This window comes from Ranitomeya imitator, chromosome 4 (genome assembly GCF_032444005.1).
Source record: "Ranitomeya imitator isolate aRanImi1 chromosome 4, aRanImi1.pri, whole genome shotgun sequence".
Taxonomy (NCBI): Eukaryota; Metazoa; Chordata; class Amphibia; order Anura; family Dendrobatidae; genus Ranitomeya; species Ranitomeya imitator.
Genome location: NC_091285.1, coordinates 188,789,468 through 188,805,717, shown reverse-complemented (window position 1 = coordinate 188,805,717; position 16,250 = coordinate 188,789,468). Strand labels below are relative to the sequence as shown.

At 44.8% G+C, this 16,250-nt stretch overlaps 1 protein-coding gene across 1 annotated transcript in view; it reads right to left on the bottom strand.

The window, feature by feature from the left end:
• Positions 1-16,250, bottom strand: part of HK3 (hexokinase 3) — a 156,545-nt gene that overhangs the window by 55,485 nt on the left and 84,810 nt on the right. The gene's annotated exons all lie outside the window — the stretch shown is intronic.

Here is a 16,250-nt window from a genome sequence, read left to right as displayed (position 1 = left end):
GGCGCCAAAGAGTATATACCGTACAGTTGCTAAGGTGGGGCCCCGACATGGGATACTCACCACACACGGGGATATGAACACACACACAAAATGCGCCACACACTACCACGTGCTTAAACACATATTACCCTCAGCACACATTTCACCACAAATACACCAACCTCGCCACATAAAAGTTGAAACACAAAAGTCGCCACTCAAAACTCGCCACGCGCAGAACTAGCCACATGCAAAAACTAGGCTCTTGCAAAACTCGCCACAAGTGCAAAACTCACCTCATGGAAAACTCGCCACACGCAAAACTTGCACACGTGGAAAAATTGCCACATGCACAAAAGTTGCAACACATGCAAAAGTTGCCTCACACAAAACTTGCACATGCTCAAAAGGCACCACACATAAAACTCGCCATGCGCAAAACTTGCTGCACACAACTTGCTACACTAACCTGTCACATGCAACTCGACACACAAAAAGTTGCTACACGCATGTTGCCACACAAAACTCATCTCACAAAAGTCGCTACTTGCATGTCGCCACACGCAACTCAACACACACAACTTGACAAACGAAACTCGCCCTAAAACACGCACAAGTCTGGTATTATCCTTCAAAAATAAAAATCTGATTAATAAGCAGACAAACTACAACAAATGTACCATATATGAAATACGGCAGCTGTCAGTCACATGACCTGTCTATTATGTGTATGTGTGAGCTAATATATACTGCCAGGGGGAGGGCTTCCTGTTGGCTGCGGATTTATCAGGCTGCCAATTTAGCTTACAAATACTGAGGTAAAAATACTGAGCAAATAACGTGTGAACGAGGTCTAATACAGGAGGAGATGACACACAGATATATACTATATACAGGAGAGATGACACACAGGTATATACTATATAGAGGAGGAGATGACATACAGGTATATACTATATACAGGAGGAGATGACACAGGTATATACTATATACAGGAGCAGATGACCTACAGGTATATACTATATACAGGAGGAGATGACACACATATATACTATATACAGGGGAGATGACACAGGTATATACTATATACAGGAGCAGATGACATACAGGTATATACTATATATAGAAGGAGATGACACACAGCAGGTATATACTATATACAGGGGAGATGACATACAGGTATATACTTTATACAGGAGATGACATATATATAGTATACATCTGTAAGGGAGATGACAAACATGTATATACTGAGGTGATGAGGTGAAAATGAAAAGGTGTGAGTGCAAAATGAGAGGAGTGAGGAAAAATAGTGGAGTGATCAGAAAATGACAGATGTGAGGTTGAAGTGACAAGTGTTAGGGGGGAATGAGAGGAGTGAGGGAGAAAATGAGAGGTGTGAGGGGGAAAATGAAAGATGTGATTGGGAAAATGAGAGGCGTGATGGGAAAATAAGACAAGTGAGGTGCTATAACTAACCACAGATACTTACTATGCCCAGGCAAAGCCGGGCTCTTCAGAGATATATATATATATATATATATATATATATATATATATATATATATATATATATATATATATATATATATATATTATACACATATATATACATACACACATATACATACACACATGTAAGCATTAGGCTCCTGCTTGTAAAATTATTTAACCCCTTCAGATGGATTTACAGCATGGGACAAGACTGAACGACGGAAGGTATGGGATATTGTTTATTTTTTATTTTAACTTTATTTCAGGTGACAAGGGTCTTCAATTGGATTGAGAGTATAATAAACTATTACAACACCCTGTGTCTTTATTTCAATAAAATACTTTTTCCATAATGTGTGTGTGTGTGTGTGTGTGTTTTATTAACCATTTACTACTACTTATTGACCCCTCTCCATTATTAACCTGGCTTAATGTCACCTTACAATAGCAAGGTGACTTTAACCCTTTATTACCCCAAATCCCACCGCTACACGGGAGTGGGAAGAGAGTGGCCAAGTGCCAGAATAGGCGAATCTTACAGATGTGCCTTTTCTAGGGTGTTTGGGGGCAGATGTTTTTAGCCAGGGTAGCCAATAGCCATGGTACCTCCCTAGGCTATTAATATCTGCCCTCAGTTACTGGCTTTACCATTCTGGCGGAGAAAATTGCACAGGAGCTCACGCCAGTTTTTTCAGCGAATTAACCCTTTATTTTAACAGCTAGAGTCCCCAAATTTTGCACATCTACGCTACTAACATTAGCAGTGAGGAATATGCAAAAAAAATGGGATGTATGTAAACCATGTCTCATATCATGTCAGGTTTGGGAAGGAGATAGCAGAAGCCGGCAATTGAATTACCGGCTTTTCTGCTATCTAGCGCTGTATGAATATATTGTGCATGTCATCCTCCGTATGTAATCCGTATGGCATCTGCACAGCAAGATTTTCTCGCCAGCTTGCAAAACGGACATACAATCGATCCATGGGCTCAAATATTCGTTAAAACACACTAATATATAAATATAATGTGTTTTAACGAATATTTGAGCCCATGGATCCATTGTATGTCCGTTTTTTGCAAGCCAGTGAAAAAATCTTGCTGTACGGATGCCATACGGATTACATACGGAGGATGACATGCGCAAAATACGCTGCCACACCACGCCTACGGATGACATACGGATCACTATTTTGGGAACATTTCGGTGTATTATAGCCATAAAAAATGGACCGTATTTTCATACGCCTAGTGTAACCCCGGCCTTAAGATATGTGCACACGTTGCGGATTTTCCCACACTGAATCCGCACCTCTTGTCAGAGAACGCAGGTAAAAATATGCACGTTTTTGACACGTTCTTTGCGCGGATTTGATGCGTTTCTGAAAGCTAAATAAAGATCTATTATTGAACAAAAAAATGATTTGCGATTTCATTTCTTGTCCAACTTCCTCTTTTACATTTGTCCAACCCACACTCCACTACACACAGATAGATAGAAGGAATGAGAGAGAGAGATAGAAGGAATATATCTATAGATCTATCAATAGGTCTATATTAGCAAGGCCGATGTTTATTAATGAACAATATGTCTAATTTTGAAAAAAAAAAAAACAAAAAGGAAAAAAAATGACGTGGGCTCCATCGCAATTTTCTGCACCAGAGGGGAAAAGCCGACAGCCAATATTTGTAGCCTGGGAAGGGGGTAATACCCATGGCCCCTTCCCAGGCTATGAATATCAGCTCACAGCTGTCTGCATAGTCTTTACTGGCTATTAAAATAGGGGGACCCCTGTTATGAACTGGTGATTCAGAAACACAATGGACCTGGTGGTTAAGAGCACACAAAGTGACCTGATAGTTACTAGCAACATAGGACGAGCTCTGAGACGTGGGAACTCTGCTGACCGCAATCCCTAATCCTATCACACCACACTAGAGGTAGCTGTGGAGCGCTCCTGACCAGACCTAGGCACCTCAGGCACAGACTGAGAAACTAGCTAGCCCTGAAGATAGAAAAATAAGCCTACCTTGCCTCAGAGAAATTCCCCAAAGGAAAAGGCAGCCCCCCACATATAATGACTGTGAGCAAAGATGAAAATACAAACACAGAGATGAAATGGGTATTAGCAAAGTGAGGCCCGACTTACTGAATAGACCGAGGATAGTAAAGATAGCTTTGCGGTCAGCACAAAAACCTACAAACAACCATGCAGAGGGCGCAAAAAGACCCTCCGTACCGACTAACGGCACGGAGGTGCTTCCTCTGCGTCCCAGAGCTTCCTGCAAGCAAGAAAAACCAATATAGCAAGCTGGACAGAAAAAATAGCAAACAAAAGTAACACAAGCAGAACTTAGCTTATGCAGGGCCACAAGACGATCCAGGAGAGAGCAAGACCAATACTGGAACATTGACTGGAGGCCAGGAACAAAGAACAAGGTGGAGTTAAATAGAGCAGCACCTAACGACTTAACCTCGTCACCTGAGGAAGAAAACTCAGAAGCCGCAGCCCCACTCACATCCACCAGAGGAAGCTCATAGACAGAACCAGCCGAAGTATTTGGTCAGGATTTTACCTCAGGATGTGTAAACCAAAACCAGGAGTGGGTGATAAATACACAAATGGTGACGTGTTTCTATTATACTTTTCCTCTAATTGTGCCATTCCTGGTTTTGGCTTACAAATACTGCGGTAAAATACTGACCGTGTGAACGTGGCCTTAGGCCAGGCTACCTTTGTACTTTTAGTAGCACTACTCATTGATTTGAACTTTAACCCTTTTCTGACCTCGGACGGGATAGTACGTCTGAGGTCAGAAGCCCCGCTTTGATGCGGGCTCCGGCGGTGAGCCCGCATCAAAGCCGGGACATATCAGCTGTTTTGAACAGCTGACATGTGCCCGTAATAGGCGCGGGCAGAATCGCGATCTGCCCGCGCCTATTAACTAGTTAAATGCCGCTGTCAAACGCAGACAGCGCCATTTAACTACCGCATCCGTCCAGGCGGCCGGAAATGACGGCATCGCCGACCCCCGTCACATGATCGGAGGTCGGCGATGCTTCTCCATTGTAACCATAGAGGTCCTTGAGACCACTATGGTTACTGATCGCCGGTAGCTGTGAGCGCCACCCTGTGGTCGGCGCTCACAGCACACCTGATTTTCTGCTACATAGCAGCAAACAGCAGATCACTGCTATGTAGCTGAGCCGATCGAGTGGTGCCATCTTCTAGCCTCCCATGGAGGCTATTGAAGCATGGCAAAAGTAAAAAAAAAAAAAGTGAAAAAAAAGTGAAAAAAAATATAAAAGTTTAAATCATCCCCCTTTCGCCCCAATCAAAATAAATCAATGAAAAAAATTAAATCTACACATATTTGGTATCGCCGCGTTCAGAATCGCCCGATCTATCAATTAAAAAAAAAGCATTAACCTGATCGCTAAACGGCGTAGCGAGAAAAAAAAATTGAAACGCCAGAATTACGTTTTTTTGGTCGCCGCGACATTGCATTAAAATGCAGTAACGGGCGATCAAAAGAACGTATCTGCACCAAAATGCTATCATTAAAAACTTTCTCGGCACGCAAAAAATAAGCCCTCAACCGACCCCAGATTATGAAAAATGGAAACGCTACGAGTATCAAAAAATGGCGGAATTTTTTTTTTTTTTTTTTTTTAGCAAAGTTTGGAATTTTTTTTCACCACTTAGGTAAAAAGTAACCTAGTCATGTTAGGTGTCTATGAACTCGTACTGACCTGGAGAATCATAATGTCAGGTCAGTTTTAGTGAACCTAGCAAAAAAGCCAAACAAAAAACAAGTGTGGGACTGCACTTTTTTTGCAATTTCACCGCACTTGGAATTTTTTTCCCGTTTTCTAGTACACGACATGCTAAAACCAATGATGTCGTTCAAAAGTACAACTCGTCCCACAAAAAATAAGCACTCACATGGCCAAATTGATGGAAAAATAAAAAAGTTATGGCTCTGGGAAGGAGGGGAGTGAAAAACGAACACGGAAAAACGAGAAATCCCAAGGTCATGAAGGGGTTAATTACAGCTGAAGTCTAAAGCATACTTTCAGCTGTATGCAATTGGGTGCACTGCAGCCGCCACTTCTAGTAAAAGTCATAGCCAACTTCTGGCCTCAAGATCCACTAAGGGTATGGGTCCACGTTCAGGATTGCATCAGGATTTGGTCAGGACTTTGCGCAGGTAAAAATCTGCATCAAATCTGCACCGGAGGTCACCTGTGTTGTCATTGCGTTGTTTCAGCATTGTAAGGACATGCTGCGTTCTGAAAAGACACACCACATGTGCGTTTCCGCGTGTATGCCGCATGCGTCTTTTAATGCATAGTGGAGGCAGGAATTCATGAAATCCCCTCCACTATGAGGTAACATCTGGACGCTGCGGCTCTACGCAGCGTCAAACACGCAGCATTTCCTTAATGTGGAAACATACCCTGAACAGGTCATGTTTTCAGGATTTCCTTGGTATTGCATGGTGATGGAATTATTCCCTGTGCAGATACTCTAATTATCACCTGTGCAATATCAAGAAAATCTTGAAAACATGACCTGTTAGTGGCTCTTGAGGACCGAAGGTGGGGACCACTGCTGTATCGTTACTAAAAGGTCTCAGTGTAGCCTAGGTCTAAGGGCTCATACTCACTTGCGAGTAAAAAAATGGTCCTCAATCTGGACCGAAAAAATTGGATGCAAACTATGCGATTGTCATGCGAGATCAATGCGATTTTTAATCGTACCATCCGTTTTACATCCGTATGACATCTGTATGCAATGCGCTTTTTTCTCAGCAACTATTTTTGCATAATCATTTATAGGACCATTTACAGTGTTCTATGCCACATAATGGTAAGGTATCTGCAAAAAAACGAACGGGAAACGGATGGTCTGTACTCCGTTTTTTTTTTCTCGCACCCATTGACTTGCATTGGCGAGTCTTGCCTGAGACTCGCAGCAAATTGCTGCATGCTGCGATTTTTTTCTCAGTCCGATTTCGGATTGATATGTCACCTATTGAATAACATTGGTCCGAGTGCAATCCGATTTTTTTTTTTATTGTTTTATTGGATTGCACATTTCCATTTTGCTTGCAAGTGAGTATAAGTCCTGAAGGTCAAAGACTCCAATTTCTCATTGGACTTGTTTCGTCCAGTAACTGGGACTGTCGCATATACGTTTATTGCATATTCATTACTCATATTTCTGTTCTCAGACCTATAAGCAAGACCAATTATGGCAGCAACCATGCAGGACATCAGTAGCACACCATGATGCTCATGAAAAGGGGAAACGAGAGGCAACAATAACTTGCCACATTTCCGTAACGCCATTGGGACATAACCTGTACGGAGAACCTCTAGTTCCTTATATCCCTTGCTATTAACAACCCTCAGTGAATGACCTTACCATAAAGCAAGCAGCACAAGTTCTCACTTGTCTCCACACCAGGCCTGGAAGGCCCTTTTTAATTAGTGAATCTCATTTATTCATTAACTCTATGATTCCCAAACTATATCAAAGCTATTTAAATTCTTAAAGCTACGTTTATCGGTTTTCTTTCTTGATAGATAATATCTATATATGTATCCAACAAGAAATGAAAAAAAACCTGGAAATACACCTCAAAGTTATGTTCACATATAGGTTTTGAGGGGTTCACAAATGACAAGTTTGTCAAGCGGAAACTACTTAACTTCATAAAACATTCCCTTTGGGGGAGATTTCGGAGGAGTTTCTCTTCACTTGGAGTGGTTTTGAAGAATTAAGTTTAAAAAAAAAAAAGATTCCAGAAACAGTATTTGCAATCTTTTGATATGACAATGCCTATTCAGGAATGGATTTGATGAGGGTTTTTTTTTATTTTTACCTCAGTATGTGTAAGCCAAAACCAGGATTGGAACAATCAGAGGAAAAGTCTAATAGAAACACGTCACCATCTGAATCCTTATCTGAATAGCTATAACGCTTACCAAATAGCTGCCTCGGTAACCTGGATAGCCCGTTTGTTGGGCTCTCCATAGATGTGTTGTGCCTGTCACACAGCCGCGATACATGCAGCTGCGGAGGCGAACAGCTGAGCGCTCCAGGTATCCGGTTTCCCAATGCAGCTATTCGGTAAGCGCTATAAGGAGTTATCCGAAGTTATTCGCTCATTCCTAGTCACCACTTCTGTATTTATCACCCACTCCTGGTTTTCGCTTACACATACTGAGGTAAATAAAACTCTCTAAATACTCAATGTGTACACATGGTTTTATAGTGCGCTTTTTTGCATGCCCTTTTATTGCACTTTTGACGTTGCGTTCTTTGTCTCTGTTTGGTATGTCTTTTTTTTTTAAAATACTTCCTGGTATTTGGCTTTGACAAAACTTTACTGATACAGTCAGGGAAGGATTACATATATTTTCTCTGCAGAAAAGCACTAAATACGAATGTGCGTTTTTTATATGAGGATTTTCCGCTTCTAATGTAAGTCTATGTGAAAAATCTGCACAGTGTATCCTGCTAACGAAATTAACATGTTGCTGATTTGAAACCCATGCCACAGGTCATTTTACACAGCGTTAGTAAGAAGTACAGTGGGCATGAGATTTCTATTAGGCCTCTTTCACACGTCCAGATAATTCCGTTACCGGAGAAATCGGTAACGGAATTGTCCGTGTCCGTGTGCTCACGTAGCACATCAGTGTGGCACACGTGCGGCAACCGTGTGCCGCCCGTGTGCCGACTGAGGACCACACGGACCGTGCAGGAGACAGCGCTACAGTTAAGCGCTGTCCCCTGCATGCGGTGCTGAAGCCGGTATTCATCCCTTCTTCCCAGCAGCGTGCACTGGAAAGAAGGAATGAAAAATCTTTTTTTTTTCTTTTCCCTTAAAAATAAAGTTTGCGCGTCCTCTCCCCCCCCCCCCCCCCAGTGACGGCAGCAGGCCCAGTGTGAGCGGTCACGTGGTCCCGCTCATTACAGTGAGGAATATGCGCATATTCCTCACTGTAATGAGCGGGACCACGTGACCGCTCACATAGCACAGGCTGCAACCGCTGAGAGGAGACATCGCTGGAGCTGGGTGTCGGTGAGTATTTCCTGGCAAGCGGGGGGGCGCACAGGGGATGGGAGGCGGGAGGGGACGCGCAAACTTTATTTTTAAGGGAAAAGAAAAAAAAAAGATTTTTCATTCCTTCTTTCCAGCGAACGCTGCTGGGAAGAAGGGATGAATTCTGGCTTCAGCACCACACGCGGGGGGGGGGGGGGGGGGGGACAGCGCTTACTGTAGCGCTGTCTCTCCTGCGGGCAGTACGTGCACATGGAGGAGAGTGCACACTGTTCTCCATGTGCATGTGTGCGGGACGCTTTGCGGACCGTGCTGCCGGAGAAAAACGGACATGTCTCCGTGTTTTCAACACGGACACATGAAGACATGTGCATAGACCCATTCATTTGAATGGGTCTACGTGTGAACGTGGCCTTAAGATGTGTGACATTTATTTTTGAACAGAGTCCAGCTCACCATGATCGACATCCTTGGAGACTTGGAGCACGGAACCGCTGTGTCAGGGCGTAGAAAATCAAAGAAGAAATGAGGAATCCAGCTCAACGAGGTCAATACCTCGTTGAGCTGGATTCCTCATTTATTCTTTGACATTCATTTTTGCAGAGTTTTCAGAGCTGAAACTTTCCACTTCTCCAATCAAAGCTTGTGTTCCCTGTCTGCCATAACATCAGACAGTAGGCGGTCTGAAAGTCAGGCCAAGTAAAAGAACATCATGCACGCAAACACAACAGAAACACTCCTTGACCAGAGGTTTTCCTTACACTATGACTGCAAAGAGCCCTTAAACGTTTCTAGCATAAGGCCGGGATCACACATGCGAGAAACACGTCCGTGTCTCGCATATGAAATCCAAGCTCTGGCGCCAGCATTTGGGAGTGGAGCATGCGGCTCCATGTGTTGCTATGCGGCCGCACACTACGCTCCACAGTGTCAGCGCCAGAGCTTGGATTTCACATGCGAGACACGAACGTGTTTCTCGCATGTGTGATCCCGGCCTAAGGAGCACACTTCACTTTGTGTACGTCTCTGATATAACTAGTGTTGTGTATAAAGAAGGTTGGCTGAAGATTCCTTTCCATAAGTAAGCCAGCCAGGCTCTGTATAGAGTTCACGCTGCCCAAGAAACTGTTTGGCCACGTTTGCACATTCAGTATTGGCTCAGTATTTTACATCAGTATTTGTCAGTCAAGACCTGGAGTGGGTGATAAATACAGAAGTGGTGACATGTTTCTATTATAGTTTTCCTCTAAGGCCGGAGTCACACACACTAATGCAGCCGCCCCTGCCTGTAAAAACCCGGGGAATGAAAGGGAAGCAGGGGACCGTAGCTACCTAGACTTGCGGTGCTGTGCCCCTGCTGGCATAACTTCAGATGAACTCGAGCGTGAGAAAATATTCAGAAAAATTCCCTCGCTGGAGTTCATCTGAGGTTATGCCAGCAAGGGGCACAGCTCCGCAAGTCTAGGTAGCTACGTTCCCCTGCATTCCATTCATTCTCCAATTTTTACAGGCAGGGGCGGCTGCATTAGCAGGCTCCTGCTTGTAAAATTATTTAACCCCTTCAGATGGATTTACAGCGTGGGAGAAAACTGAACGACGGAAGGTATGGGATATTGTGGATTTTTTATTTTAACTTTATTTCAGGTGACAAGGGTCTTCAATTGGATTGAGAGTATAATAAACTATTACAACACCGTGTGTCTTTATTTCAATAAAATACTTTTTCCTTAATGAGTGTGTTAGGAGTCGAGTTTCCTCTGCTGCACAGGGGGAATCTCGATCCGTGTCTGCTGCGGTCTCCCATTCTGCATCGGCCGCAGTGGGGTCTGCTCAGCGGAGACGTCGCTCCCAGTGTCTCGCTGAGGCTGATTCTGTGCATAGGGTTACTATTGCCTTTTCTTGCTCTCCTATTGTACCCTGCACTGATCTGCGGCGAGCAGGCTTCTCTGGGACTAAGTCCTTATTTACACACACTGAGCATGCCCATTGCAAGATCTCTCAGTGGAGGTCTAGGGTCACATGCTCAGGTACTGCAGCGACTCCCATTGGTCCTTCTCACGGAAGGTCCTGCAGGTACTAGGACTAGTTCTGCTTTGCACACTGAGCATGCCCAGGGCAGGATCTCTCAGTGGAGGTCTGGGGTCACGTGCTCAGGTGCTGCAGCAATTCCATTGGTCCTTCTTTCACAGGTCCTAGATGTGCTGCAGCTATTTAAGGCTCGCATGGCCGCACGGCCATGCGCTAGTATCGTCTTATGTTATATGCTTTGCGCCAATGTGGTCATGTGTATGAATGTGTTCAGGGACCTGGCTGAAATAAGCCCCTAGAATGCTGGCACCTCCGGCGAGGAGATTGTGTATAAGTGTGTTCAGGGACCCGGCTGAAATAAGCCCCTAGAATGCTGGCATCTCCAGCGAGGAGTTTTGTATGCGTGCATGACCACTCACTGCTCACATCTGGGTAGTTGGCCTGTGCCTCTGTGAAAGTCTAACAGGGCACAGAGCTTTCCTCTCGCGGTTACTCTGTGAAGCTAACAGAGTTGGTATATACCGCCATATAGAGCCGCCATTATTTAGCAGCAGGTACTTTCATGCACGGTGGATCCCGGGTTGCGAACGCACCAATTCCATTTAATAAATAATATATTTGGTGCGTTCCGCCAACCCTAACAGTATACTAGCGCCAGGATCTGGCTAAGTAATGGCGGATGAACAGCGATTGCAGGGGTACATCCAGCTGCTGGAGGGCCGGTTGGCGTCTCTTGAACGTGCAACCTCGGCGGTGGATGTTACCGCAATAGCTGTTCAGGCTGCTAGCGTGGTTGCAGCAGCTTTACCCACTGCCACCTCTGTTCTGACCCTATCTCACCTTCCTTTGCCTGAGAGATACTCTGGGGACAGTAAGTCCTGTAGGGGTTTCGTGAGCCAATGTGGTATACACCTCGAGCTCCTGGCTGCACGTTTCCCTACTGAGCGGGCAAAGGTGGGATTCATAATCTCTCTCTTGTCGGACAGAGAGTTGGAGTGGGCTACGCCGCTGTGGGAGCGCAACGATCATGTGGTGCTGTTGTGAATTCTGTGGCTGAATTCACTCCTGTGGTCACAAGTGGTACTGCAGCTTCTGAGCTTCCTCTCTCAGGTGTTCTGGTGAGCTCGTTAACTGCTTCATTACTTAACTCCGCCTGATGCTGCTATCCTTGCTCCTTGTCAATGTTTCAGTGTTGGATCTGAGCTTCTCCTGATTGTTCCTGTGACCTGCTGCTCTGTATAGCTAAGTGCTTTTTGCTTTTTTGTTGCTTTTTTTCTGTCCAGCTTGTCTTTTGTTTTGCTGGAAGCTCTGAGACGCAAAGGGTGTACCGCCGTGCCGTTAGTTCGGCACGGTGGTTTTTTTTTGCCCCCTTTGCGTGGTTTTGATTTAGGGTTTTTTGTAGACTGCAAAGTTTGCTTTACTGTCCTCGCTCTGTCCTAGAATATCGGGCCCCACTTTGCTGAATCTATTTCATCCCTACGTTTTGTCTTTTCATCTTACTCACAGTCATTATATGTGGGGGGCTGCCTTTTCCTTTGGGGAATTTCTCTGGGGCAAGTCAGGCCTATTTTTCTATCTTCAGGCTAGCTAGTTTCTTAGGCTGTGCTGAGTTGCCTAGGTAGTTGTTAGGCGCAATCCACAGCCGCTTTTAGTTGTGTTTAGGATAGGATCAGGTGTGCAGTCTACAGAGTTTCCACGTCTCAGAGCTCGTTCTTGTATTTTTGGGTATTTGTCAGATCACTGTGTGCGCTCTGATCGCTAAGCACACTGTGTTTCTGGATTGCCTTCATAACACCTGTCATTAGCAGACATAACAGTACAAGGAGCCAAACTAATGATTCTCAATAGAGGGAAAGAAAAAGTTCTGACATCATTTTTTTTTTTTTTTCTGCTCTGTGTTCACTTTTTTTTTTTCCCCTAGACATTTGGGTGATTCTGGACACAGGTGTGGACATGGATATTCAGGGTCTGTGCTCTTCAATGGATAATCTCGTTATAAATGTACAAAAAATTCAAGATACTATTGATCAGAAATCTATGTTAGAACCAAGAATTCCTATTCCTGATTTGTTTTTTGGAGATAGAACTAAGTTTCTAAGTTTCAAAAATAATTGTAAGCTATTTCTGGCCTTGAAACCTCATTCTTCTGGTAATCCTATTCAACAGGTTTTGATTATTATTTCTTTTTTGCGCGGCGACCCTCAAGACTGGGCATTTTCTCTTGCGCCAGGAGACCCTGCATTGAGTAGTGTCGATGCGTTTTTTCTGGCGCTCGGATTGCTGTACGATGAGCCTAATTCAGTGGATCAGGCTGAGAAAAATTTGCTGGCTTTGTGCCAGGGTCAGGATGATATAGAAGTATATTGTCAGAAATTTAGGAAATGGTCAGTACTCACTCAGTGGAATGAATCTGCGCTGGCAGCTTTGTTCAGAAAGGGTCTCTCTGAGGCTCTTAAGGATGTCATGGTGGGATTTCCTATGCCTGCTGGTTTGAATGAGTCTTTGTCTTTGGCCATTCAGATCGGTCGACGCTTGCGCGAGCGTAAATCTGTGCACCATTTGGCGGTACTGCCTGAGGTTAAACCTGAGCCTATGCAGTGCGATAGGACTATGACTAGAGTTGAACGGCAGGAATACAGACGTCTGAATGGTCTGTGTTTCTACTGTGGTGATTCCACTCATGCTATTTCTGATTGTCCTAAGCGCACTACGCGGTCCGCTAGGTCTGCCGTCATTGGTCCTGTACAGTCCAAATTCCTTCTGTCCATTACCTTGATATGCTCTTTGTCGTCGTTTTCTGTCATGGCGTTTGTGGATTCGGGCGCTGCCCTGAATCTGATGGATTTGGATTATGCTAAACGTTGTGGGTTTTTCTTGGAGCCTTTGCGGTGTCCTATTCCATTGAGAGGAATTGATGCTACACCTTTGGCCAAGAATAAACCTCAATACTGGGCCCAGCTGACCATGTGCATGGCTCCTGCACATCAGGATGTTATTCGCTTTCTGGTGTTGCATAATCTGCATGATGTGGTCGTGTTGGGGTTGCCATGGCTACAAACCCATAATCCAGTATTGGATTGGAATTCCATGTCGGTATCCAGCTGGGGTTGTCAGTGGGTACATGGTGATGTTCCATTTTTGTCGATTTTGTCATCCACCCCTTCTGAGGTCCCAGAGTTCTTGTCTGATTATCAGGATGTATTTGAAGAGCCCAAGTCCGATGCTCTACCTCCGCATAGGGATTGTGATTGTGCTATCAATTTGATTCCTGGTAGTAAATTCCCTAAAGGTCGATTATTTAATTTATCCGTGCCCGAACACGCCGCTATGCGCTGTTATGTGAAGGAATCCCTGGAGAAGGGACATATTCGCCCATCGTCATCACCACTGGGAGCAGGGTTCTTCTTTGTAGCCAAGAAGGATGGTTCGCTGAGACCGTGTATTGATTACCGCCTTCTTAATAAGATCACTGTTAAATTTCAGTATCCCTTGCCATTGTTATCTGACTTGTTTGCTCGGATTAAGGGGGCTAGTTGGTTCACTAAGATAGATCTTCGTGGTGCGTATAATCTGGTGAGAATCAGGCAAGGAGATGAATGGAAAACTGCATTCAATACGCCCGAGGGTCATTTTGAGTATCTAGTGATGCCGTTCGGACTTGCCAATGCTCCATCTGTGTTTCAGTCTTTTATGCATGACATCTTCCGTGAGTATCTGGATAAATTCCTGATTGTTTACTTGGATGACATTTTGATCTTCTCAGATGATTGGGAGTCTCATGTGAAGCAGGTCAGAATGGTTTTTCAGGTCCTGCGTGCTAACTCTTTGTTTGTGAAGGGATCAAAGTGTCTCTTCGGTGTGCAGAAAGTTTCATTTTTGGGGTTCATCTTTACCCCTTCTACTATCGAGATGGATCCAGTTAAGGTCCAAGCCATCCAGGATTGGATTCAGCCGACATCTCTGAAAAGTCTGCAAAAGTTCCTGGGCTTTGCTAATTTTTATCGTCGCTTCATCTGTAATTTTTCTAGCATTGCCAAACCATTGACCGATTTGACCAAGAAGGGTGCTGATTTGGTTAATTGGTCTTCTGCTGCTGTGGAAGCTTTTCAGGAGTTGAAGCGTCGTTTTTGTTCTGCCCCTGTGTTGTGTCAGCCAGATGTTTCTCTTCCGTTCCAGGTCGAGGTTGATGCTTCTGAGATTGGAGCAGGGGCGGTTTTGTCACAGAGAGGTTCTGATTGCTCAGTGATGAAACCATGTGCTTTCTTTTCCAGGAAATTTTCGCCCGCTGAGCGTAATTATGATGTGGGCAATCGAGAGTTGCTGGCCATGAAGTGGGCATTCGAGGAGTGGCGTCATTGGCTTGAAGGAGCTAAGCATCGCGTGGTGGTATTGACTGATCATAAGAACTTGACTTATCTCGAGTCTGCCAAGCGCTTGAATCCTAGACAGGCCCGTTGGTCGTTATTTTTTGCCCGCTTCGACTTTGTGATTTCGTACCTTCCGGGCTCTAAAAATGTGAAGGCGGATGCTCTGTCTAGTAGTTTTGTGCCCGACTCTCCGGGTTTATCTGAGCCAGCGGGTATCCTCAAGGAAGGAGTCATTGTGTCTGCCATCTCCCCTGATTTGCGGCGGGTGCTGCAAAAATTTCAGGCGAATAAACCTGATCGTTGTCCAGCAGAGAAACTGTTCGTCCCTGATAGGTGGACTAATAAACTTATCTCTGAACTTCATTGTTCGGTGTTGGCTGGTCATCCTGGAATCTTTGGTGCCAGAGAGTTAGTGGCTAGATCCTTCTGGTGGCCATCTCTGTCACGGGATGTACGTACTTTTGTGCAGTCCTGTGGGATTTGTGCTAGGGCTAAGCCCTGCTGTTCTCGTGCCAGTGGGTTGCTTTTGCCCTTGCCGGTCCCAAAGAGGCCTTGGACACATATTTCGATGGATTTCATTTCTGACCTTCCCGTTTCTCCAAAGATGTCAGTCATTTGGGTGGTCTGTGATCGCTTTTCTAAAATGGTCCATCTGGTGCCCTTGGCTAAATTGCCTTCCTCCTCTGATTTGGTACCTTTGTTCTTTCAGCATGTGGTTCGGTTGCATGGCATTCCTGAGAATATTGTTTCTGACAGAGGTTCCCAGTTTGTTTCAAGGTTTTGGCGAGCCTTTTGTGGTAGGATGGGCATTGACCTATCCTTTTCCTCGGCTTTCCATCCTCAGACTAATGGCCAGACCGAACGAACCAATCAGACCTTGGAAACATATCTGAGATGTTTTGTTTCTGCAGACCAGGATGATTGGGTGTCCTTTTTGCCGTTGGCTGAGTTCGCCCTTAATAATCGGGCCAGCTCGGCTACCTTGGTTTCTCCATTTTTTTGCAATTCTGGGTTCCATCCTCGTTTCTCTTCAGGACAGGTTGAGTCTTCGGACTGTCCTGGTGTGGATTCTGTGGTGGATAGGTTGCAGCAGATCTGGACTCAGGTAGTGGACAATTTGATCTTGTCCCAGGAGAAAGCTCAACTTTTCGCTAATCGCAGACGCTGTGTGGGTCCCCGACTTCGTGTTGGGGATCTGGTTTGGTTATCTTCTCGTCATATTCCTATGAAGGTTTCCTCTCCTAAATTTAAACCTCGTTTTATTGGTCCGTATAGGATTTCTGAGGTTCTCAATCCTGTGTCTTTT